This window comes from Arvicanthis niloticus, chromosome 1 (genome assembly GCF_011762505.2).
Source record: "Arvicanthis niloticus isolate mArvNil1 chromosome 1, mArvNil1.pat.X, whole genome shotgun sequence".
NCBI classification, from domain to species: domain Eukaryota; kingdom Metazoa; phylum Chordata; class Mammalia; order Rodentia; family Muridae; genus Arvicanthis; species Arvicanthis niloticus.
The window spans coordinates 94,849,209-94,858,951 of NC_047658.1; the positions used below are offsets into that span (position 1 = coordinate 94,849,209).

Sequence of the window (9,743 nt, forward strand, 5' to 3'; positions counted from 1 at the left end):
TTTCTTCAAAAAGCATAATTTTATTCTTTATGGCTGAATAAAATTCTCTCTCTCCCTCTATCTCTCTTGTTGAGTTTGTGTCCTTCGGGTATAAAAGACCCTGCAGACTATGACCTTTTATTGGTGGGTTGGTATTTTGAGGCAGGTTTCACTATGTCACTCTGGAAATTCTGAAACTCACTATGAAGGTGAAGCTAGCCTCAAACTCACAAAGATCTGCCTGCCTCTGCCTCTCAACCCAAGCACTTCCAAATCCAGGGCCACACCTTTAGTCTTGGCCACACCTTCTGCTGGAGGCCTACATAAGGACATTGGGAGAAGGAAGGCTGTCTCTTTGCCTGTTTGCACTTACTCGCCAGCACATCTGTTGGAACCTTCTTCTTCAGGACTCCAGCTTATCCAGAAGACCGGCTGAAACGCCTAGCTGCAGACTGAGCAACACAGCTGCCCATTGTTGAGTTAATTGTTGAGTTAATGACTGTAAGTCATTCCAGTAAGTTCTGTGACGCTAGAGAACCATAACCAACACAGATGTATTTGCTTTTATTTGATGAGTGTTTGCCTGCAAGTATGTGTATGTTCCAGATGTGTACCGGGGCTCGTGGAGTCCAGGAGAAGGTGTCAATTTCCCTGGAACTAGAGTTACAGTTGTGAGCCAATGTGTGGGTGCTGGGAATCGACCTTGGTCTACAAGAGCAGCTAATGCTCTTAATTGTTGAGCTATCTCTAGCCCCTTAAATTAACTAACACAATAACTTGATTTTATCTTTTTTTTTCTCCAGTGCTGGTATTGAGCCCAGGGCTTGTTACATACACCAATGACCCTCAATTCCAAAGCCTACGTCTAGATTTTTATGCAGGGGCTGAAGATCAAACTCGGGTTCCTGTGTTCATGTAGAAAGCACTTTACCCCCTGGGCGATCTCCTCAGTTCCAATGAGGAGAGAAGGTTCCACCATGCTTTACTTCTGAGCCCAATTCCTGTCCTAATTGCAAATGTGGTCCTCAGAGATCCAATGGCTACTCATCCCCCAGGGCACCCAAACCCAATCCTAGCATCATCCAGAAAACCACATCATGAGGTCCAATATTCACCCCTATCCTGTCGCTGACTCTGACTAAGTTCATTCCTGTCTAAGATGGGAGCATGGTGGCAGGCTTCAGAAATGAGCAAGGCCATAGAAAGAGCAAGGGTATTATTAGTGGCTGGTGACATAATAGAGCTTAGGAGACAACAGGGTTTCTTGTCTCCTCCTACTACCCTGAACCTTCCCATGCCCCCAGTCCCCTCAGGACAGTGTCTCCATCCCTTAGCTTGGTTTTCAAGACCTTCAGTTTCTGAGTCCCTCAGTGTTGCCTTTTGCCCTCCCTACCTTGTCCTCCTCCACACAATCTGTTCGTGGTTTCACAGGACACCGCACCTTTGACCTGCACATCCTTCTGACTCAGCCTTTCTCACATCCAAACATCCCCCTGAGTTCTGACTCATCTGAGAAGCTCTCTAACCTTTACCCCTTACTAGATTCTGTAGCTCCTTTGGACTTTCAGATCCCTGTGTCCCCTTGTCTATTGTTGGTCACTGTTCCTTATCCTTGTCCTGTGTCAGCCTTTATCCTCTGCCATCTCCAAATCCCCAGTAGTGGGTCATACACAACAGAGAGGCTTCAGTGTTGGTTACGATTTTATCTCTTTTAAAAAAAAAGTCTTTCTTTTCTTCTTCTTCTTCTTCTTCTTCTTCTTCTTCTTCTTCTTCTTCTTCTTCTTCTTCTTCTTCTTCTTCTTCTTCTTCTCCTCCTCCTCCTCCTCCTCCTCCTCCTCCTCCTCCTCCTCCTTCTCCTTTTCTTCCTTCTCTTCCTCCTCTTCCTCCTCTTCCCCCTCCTTCTCCTCTTTTCTTTTTTATTTTTTTTCCAAGTCAGGGTCGCTCTGTGTAGTCCTGACTGTCCTGGAACTCACTCTGTAGACCAGGCTGGTCCTCAATTCAGAGATCTATCTGCCTCTGTCTCCCAAGTGCTGGGATTATAGGTGAGCACCACCACACCTGGTTTTGTGTGCTGGGGGTCAAACCCAGGGCTTTGTGTGCTGGGGATCAAACCCAGGGCTTTGTGTGCTGGAGATCACACCCAGGGCTTTGTGTGCTGGGGATCACACCCAGGGCTTTGTGTCTGTGGGATGAGCACCACTCTATTGAGGCTGCAGCTCCAGTCTGGAGAGAAACAACTTAAAGGAAGAAAGATTCATCTTCAAGACAGGCTCTCTATGTAGCCCTGGAACTCACTCTGCAGAAAAGGCTAGCCTCAAACTCACAGAGATCCATCTGCCTCTCAGATGCTTGGATTAAAGGTATGCACCACTGTGCCAGAAGGAGATATTGATCTTGACTCACGGTCACAACTCCCTTGTGCTTATGGCAAGGTGGATAGAAGGGTGTAGTGGGGAACAGTTGTTTACCTTTTGACAGTTGGAAAGAAAGAAGAGTGATACAGTGGGGTACAGAGATGTCTTCATGCTTAAGACCATGTGCTGCTCTCCCAGAGAACCTGGGCTCAGTTCCCAGTATCTACCCGGTGGCTCACAACCTTATAGAACTTCAGTTCCTGGGTATGTGATGCCCTCTCTAACCTCTGAGGGTATCAAGTAAGCATGTGGTACACAGACATACATGCAAGCAAAACACCCATACATATACATGCTAGGTAAGTGCTTTACCTCTGAACTGCACCCACAGTCTTGTTTTAAAATGAAAAAATTTGAATGTATGTGTATCTGTGTTCATGTGAATTTATGTGCATGCAGATGCCCATGGAGGCCAGAGAGCCTCAGATCCCATGGCATGGGGATTATGTTCTAAGCCTCCTGTTGTGAGTGCTGGGAACTGAACCCTGGTCTTTGTAAGAGCATTGAGTGTTTTTTCTCAGTGAACCATCATCCTTCAAGCCTCCAGTCCTTGTTGAATCTTCATTTTGAGACAAGGTCTCACTAACTTGCCCAGGCTCACTCTGAAGCTTAGACAGATTTTTTTTTTTTGGTTTTTCGAGACAGGGTTTCTCTTTGTAGTCCTGGCTGTCCTGGAACTCACTCTGTAGACCAGGCTGGCCTGGAACTCAGAAATCCGCCTGCCTCTGCCTCCCAAGTGCTGGGATTAAAGGCGTGTGCCACCACTGCCCGGCCCTTAGACAGATTTTGAATTTATGAATAAAAACAACACCACCATAACACTGCATCAGTAGCCAATATGCACAGACATTTTTCTGGTCATTATTCCCAGGTGATAGTGTGCAGCAAGTATTTACACAAAGTGTACACTCTATCAGGTATTTCCAGCAACCAGTAACAAACACACTCAGCAAAGCTGGCTGTGTGGCTCGGTCACAGAGCTCCTGCCTGAATTGGCTTGACGATCTTTGATGGCCTTAGCACCAAACAAACAAAACAAGCAAGTGCCAAGTTAGAAATCATGGAATGTTTCAATTAGGAAAAGATAACTATAGTTAACAAAAACTTGAAGCAAAACAGGGGAAAAAGAGAAAGTGGGAAAGAATGAGGCCTTCGGGGCTGGAGGCAGCCAGCCACAGCAAGCCCCTGACAGATCCCACTGAACTAACACAAGTGAAATTCTTCATTCTAGTAGAAGCATAGCCTTAAGTAGCAGCAAATGTACGATCTCAGAGGGCTCCAGTGTCGTGAGGCCTGGCCCTGAGCCTGGGGGATGGGAAAGTTGTACCCATTGTAGAATCCTGGAGGCAGGAGTTCAGTGTAGTTAGTGAAGGCATTATATTGGGGTGGGGGTTGTTAACCTAGGAGGCCTTTGTTGAGTATATCCTAGAAAAGCTAATCCCAAACCACTGCTGTGGTGGTCTGAATATGCTTGGCCCAGGGAGTGCCACTATTAGGAGGCGTGGCCTTGTTGGAGGAAGTGTGTCATTGTGAGGGTGGGCTTTGAAACTCTCCTCCTAGCTGCCTGAAGTCAGTCTCTCCTGGTTGCCTTCAGATCAAGATGTAGAACTCTCAGTTCTTTCTCCAGCACCATGTCTGCCTGCAGGCTGCCATGCTTCCTGCTATGATGATAATGGACTGAACCTGTGACACTGTAAGTCAGCCCCAATTAACTGTTATCCTTTTAAGAGTTACCTTGGTCATGGTGTCTCTTCACAGCAATGGAAACTCTAATTAGGACACCTGCCTTTTGGAAGAGAGCAAAAGCACGAAGCGTGGCTTAGAAGACAATCTAGTGCCTGTTCACTTAATCCGTTGGCAGTGTTCTCTCACCAGCCAATGTGCATGTGAAGATTTCCCAGGAAGTTACTTTTAAGTTTATCATTGAGGGTGGTGAGTGTATGTTTGTGTGGGTGCATGTCCACATCATGGTGTAGGTATCACGGCCAGAAGACAACTTTGTAGAATCAGTTCTTTTCTTCCAAACTTCTGGGTTCTGGGATTGAACTCAGGTCATGCTTAGGCGTGCACCTTTACCTGCTGTGTCATCTTTTTGCTCCCCAAAACTTTTCATTTTTTTTTTTTTTAAGATTTATTTTATGTATGAGTACACTCTAGCTGTCTTCAGATATACCAGAAGAGGGCATTGGATCCCATTACAGATGATTGTGAGCCACCATGTGGTTGCTGGGAATTGAACTCAGGACCTCTGGAAAAGCTGTTGGTGCTCTTAACCACTGACTGAGCCATCTCTCCAGCCCCACTTCTAACTTTTTAAAAGCAGGGTCTCTTTACATAGTGCTGGCCATCCTGGAACTCACTATAAAGATCAGGCTGGTCTGGAACTCACAGAGATCTGTAGAGATAAATTTTTTGCAACCTACTTTGAATAAGGTTTCAACCTCTCCTCTAGCCCACCACCCAGCAGAGGTAGTGGAAAAGAAAAGTCAGCAGGCAAACACCAGGCACAAACCAGCAGTTGTAGTTCAATCCTGAAGAAACTGCCAGGCTCACCAACTGACCTGAGGTGAGGCCAGGGAACCTGCAAGCTACTGAGGAACCTCAGGAGCAGTTCTTCAGCAAGTTTCTCTCAAAAGAGGCATTACCACAAGTTGAGCTTAACAGCGCTATGTAAGGCGAACCAATACATGCACATCATCGGGTAAGAGTAATGAGGCGGAGCCAACCACACCGATGCTCAGTTCTCCTCTCACTGTCTGTGGGATCATACTTATACTCCTTCATCAAGTGTCCTTTTGCGTGTTTGCTAAATCAAAACATGTGTCTGCTTCAGGGAAACATTCTTTCCTATGTCTGTGTTAGCAAAACATCCTTTCACCTGTGTGCTCCAGCAAAACATCATTTGACATTGTTACGGTAATCTCTTACCCCAATAAGCCCATATAAAAAACACACAATTCAGTTTTAATATTTATAAGCTATATTTCTAGATTGAGCAGTTCTTCCACTATACTAATTTATTCCCAGCTATGAGTTCTCCTTGTTACTTGAGACTTCTCCAGGCCATCTGGTTCTGCTCCATCTTTCTTCTACCTCCTTCTCCTCTGTTCTCTCTCTCTTCTTCCCTCACTGAGACCTCCAGTCCCACCTTTCTCTTCCACTGTCCAATCATCAGCTCTAGCCTTTATTTGACCAGTCCGAATGGGGAGAAAGTTCAGTGAGATCACCTGAGTATGTGATCTACCCCTCATTAGGGATAGCCTCTCTCAAGGAAGGAGAATTAACATCAAAATACAAACAGCACCAGGGCAACCCACAACATTTCCCCCTTTTTGTCCAATTAAAAGGCTCTTTTCTCTCAGGTATAAATTGAACATAATCATAACAATTGCGAGGCTGCAGTATCCTCATGGGGAGAGGAGCGACAGATCCTTCTCCACTCAGGGATCATATGCTGAATTGATCGTGAGATTGTCAGCTCCACGAGAGGGAAGAGAGTACTCCAGAGACGGAGGGTTTAACATTCAATTGCTCTTTAATGATGCACAGCAAACAATATATTATCACCAATGCTAAAGCTATTGCTACAAGGTATTGCCACATTTCTTATTCATTCCACATATTGTCTCTATCAAACACAAATAATAAATTGCTAATTACCAAAGAAATAAGCATAGCAACAAGTACATCATTCATTCTTGGGTTATACGACTGACCTGAGTCCTTATGATGGTTTCCGTTTCAGGTCCGGAGTCTGGGAAGGTGGACTCGGACTGCAGCTTCCAGCTATTTTGAACTCATAGGGAGCTTGACCACGAAGTCTGTGCTTGACAGTGAAGGTGAAGGCATAACCAATGCTGTCAGTCTCTTGGTTGTTGCAGAATCTCAATGATCAGGTGTTGAAGAGGCATGGTTGGAGGATCACATTAGGCAGTTTTGGCTACCAGTGTGTGATGTTGTGCTCCAGTCGGGGTTCTCTTTTTATGCCTGATTTGATGTCACTGCTGACGTGCGTGGCCGATAACCATTCACATCTGGTTATCACCAGGCTCTGACTCCTTTACAGCTGGTTATCACACTTATTCAAAACATCTTGTTTTTGTGCACAAATATTTTGATTCATAAGGTTTCAAAATAACTTCTGGTTATCACAGCACTTCAAAACAACTTCACTTCAAAACTTGTTTTCTTTCCTATTACAAGATGGAGTCGGTCCTGTTAAGGGCCTGCTCCTTACAATTATGTAAGTTACAAAGTATGATATACAATTAACATTCAGTCATTAGTTTGTCAACTAAAGTACTCTACCACTTACCCTAACAAAGACCTTATAATATTACCTAAGTATATAAGAAGCACAAAACATAGCTTCTAAAGCTTAAACAAATTGTAGAGACAGCTGAGTGTAGCTGTCCGGTGGCCAGAGATGAACTGGGTTCACCTGAAAGCGGGGCTGGAAGTGTAAAGGATGGGGGGTGGGGGGTGGGTGAGAGGAGCCAAGGCAAGGTTCTGATTAAGGCTCAAAGTTTAATATTCAGCCCGGAGTTTATATAGGGGAAGCCCACTGAACCTTTGTTTCAGCTGGATTATGTTGCAAGGCAAGCTCAGTGGGCAGTCTAATTCTTCTAAGTTCCTGTAGGAAGTTGCTTGTGCAACCAGGGAGGATGACTCCACCTGGATCGTTAGGTCTGGTGGTAAACAGGGTCTATTCAGCCTGCTCAAGGTTAGGAAGTGTATAGCTGAGTACCTGGATAGCCCCTAATTTCTTATACTGTTGGAGCATCTGTCTTTAGCCTTCTAGCACAGAACCATCTGGATCTGGCAGACCTTATGTGAAAGCAGGAATAAGAAGAACTAGCTTACTCTGTCTCCGCAGAGCTTAGCAGTCAACTATCTCACATGTTTGTCCTTTTTGCACAGTATTTTGTCGCAGATGATACAGGTAATTTGTTGTTGTTTGGCTTTTTTTCGTTTGTTTGTTTTTGTTTTTCAAGACTGGGTTTCTCTGTGTAGCCCTGGCTGTCCTGGAACTCACTCTGTGGACCTGGCTGGATTCAAACTCAGATATCTTCCTGCCTCTGCCTCACAAATGTTGTCATTAAAGGTAGTTGCCAACAGAGAAACCCTGTCTCGAAAAACAGAAACCAAAAACAAACAAACAAAAAGGTAGTTGCCACCAGGTTTGACTCTTAAGGCTTCTTAAGATCAAATGAAAAGCTGAAACCATTTAGTATCCTAAGTAGGACTGAGATGTAGCTCCTTGTAGAGTGCTTGCCTACCATCAGTGATACCTAGTTTGATTCCCAGGATGGCAAAACCACACAAAACCTGTGAGGTGCATTCAGAAAGCCTACAAGCTAGTGGGGGAAAGGACAATAAACTAAGCTCACCTGGAGATTACTAGAAGGCTTTATTGTGGCTGTGGAATTTTTCACCCCTTCTCCCCCTTGCTCCGGCCCCGCTCGCTCCAGCTCAAAGGTCCTTTATTTATTTATTATATGTAAGTACACTGTAGCTGTCTTTAGATATGGCTATGAGCCACCATGTGGTTGCTGGGATTTGAACTCAAGACCTCTGGCAGAGCAGTCAGTGCTCTTAACCGCTGAGCCATCTCACAAGCCCGTGGCAGTGGAATTTTAATAGGAATTTTTGATGGATAAACTACTGGGTGGAGACGTGAGATCAATGAAAAACTACAACTTTGGTCCACGTACCGACAGCGCTAGGAAAAGACCAGAAAGCAGTCCTTGCCAGTTGAAATAAAAGTTGTGTGGATTTAAAATGAACAGACACTTCCCTGGGAGCCACGACTGTTACGTGAGCTCCAAGGAGCCTCTACTTAGCTTAAGGCTAGTAGTGCTATCAAACAGTGACTTGACACAGTTTTGGCCTGAGTTAACTTCCTAGGCAGAAAAACCACACCCACCAAGTCTCCAGCAGGGCTGGAAACCCAGCAGAGACAAGGAAGCAGAGATTGGCTTGGGGTAGTAGTGAGCAGAGGAAATCAACATGGCATAAAGCAGTCTCTTTGGCAGCTGAGAGTTCAGAGGAAGCCTCTAAGGCTGAAAAGACGAAGGCATGAGGCTTCACTGTTAGCAAAGGCTACAGTTCTGGTTGAGGAAAATTGGTCAGCTTGTGCGTCCTCTTATTAAAAGGAGAGAGGGCGCCCCCTGGGAAGAGTGCTGGGTAGAGATGGTTGGAAGACTCAGCCAAGCACGCAAGACGGGTGGGGGTTAAGATGGGGTAGCCTACTCGTCAATTTTCTTTTCACAGAAGCTAACTGTCCGGCATGATGGATTCCCGGGCTTCCAAATCGGCTGGGCTGAAAGGGATCTCGAAAAAATAACTGCTGCCACATGCCCCGTGCCAGAACTGGTTACTTTCTTGAACACTTTTAATGCTAATTCTGCCTGGAGGTGAGTATTAATCATACCCCCTTTCGGGTAAGAAACTGAGGTTTGATGACTTCTAAGGTGGAAAGGAGATTTTGTATATTCCAATGTCTTCTTCCTTTGGTCCGCACCACGTGTAAGGTATCAATTTGCAAAGGTTTAGGATAAGAAGCATCGTGTGCAAGGTGCCCAGTCTTTATAAGGCAACGTGGGTATACTTTTCGGAGAGAACCACGCCTCCTTGTCGGGACAATATTGGTTACGGCTGCTTTCTTTTAAAATATGAAATCCTCATCATCCGGGAAGGCGGACATTCTATACTCCCTGATTACTCTGATGTTTCTCTCTCACTCGCACTGATTCCCACAGGTGACATCAATTCTCCGCCACCGGAGAATGAAAGCTTGGGACTACATTTCCCTGCAAGCCTTTTAGAAAAGGAGGCCAAGAGCAAAGAGACTTTCCGTTTCCGTCTGTTTGCAATTTGGCGTGTTCGCGGTGATACATATTTCAACAGTAGCGTCCTTTCTATGTACAACTAAAGCAGAGACTACATACCCCAGCAGGTACTGGCACCGAGTGCAAGCGACTAGGTTGCCATCTCTGCAGTAGTCCTTTCCTACACATCCGTCGAGAATAGTCTTAGCGGTTGGACTACAAATCCCATAGCGTCGTCTGCGCCTTCACCCTCCATCTTTGTGGTAGTCCCCGCCCCGTTCGCTTCCATTGTCTGGACAGAAGATAAAAGAGGGGAGCGGGGGAAGACTACAGTTCCCGGCTGGCTTTGCATCATCGAGTGCGGGATTTTGATAGTTCAGGCGGGCGAGGAGCTCCAAGTGGTAGAATGAAGCGACCAGGAAAGGTTAGGTATCCTGCCATCTTTACGGTAGTCTCTTTATCCTCCTGGTTCTGGCATTCTTAAAGGAACATTGGAAGGCTAGAAAACTACTATTCCCAT

General features: G+C 45.5%; 1 long non-coding RNA gene across 1 annotated transcript; it reads left to right on the plus strand.

The window, feature by feature from the left end:
- The first annotated feature begins 8,390 nt into the window (after window positions 1-8,390).
- Window positions 8,391-9,303, plus strand: LOC143434028 (uncharacterized). Its single transcript, XR_013103174.1, has 3 exons — window positions 8,391-8,528; window positions 8,667-8,809; window positions 9,155-9,303. It is a non-coding gene; the product is annotated as an uncharacterized LOC143434028 (long non-coding RNA).
- The last annotated feature ends 440 nt before the right edge of the window (window positions 9,304-9,743 follow it).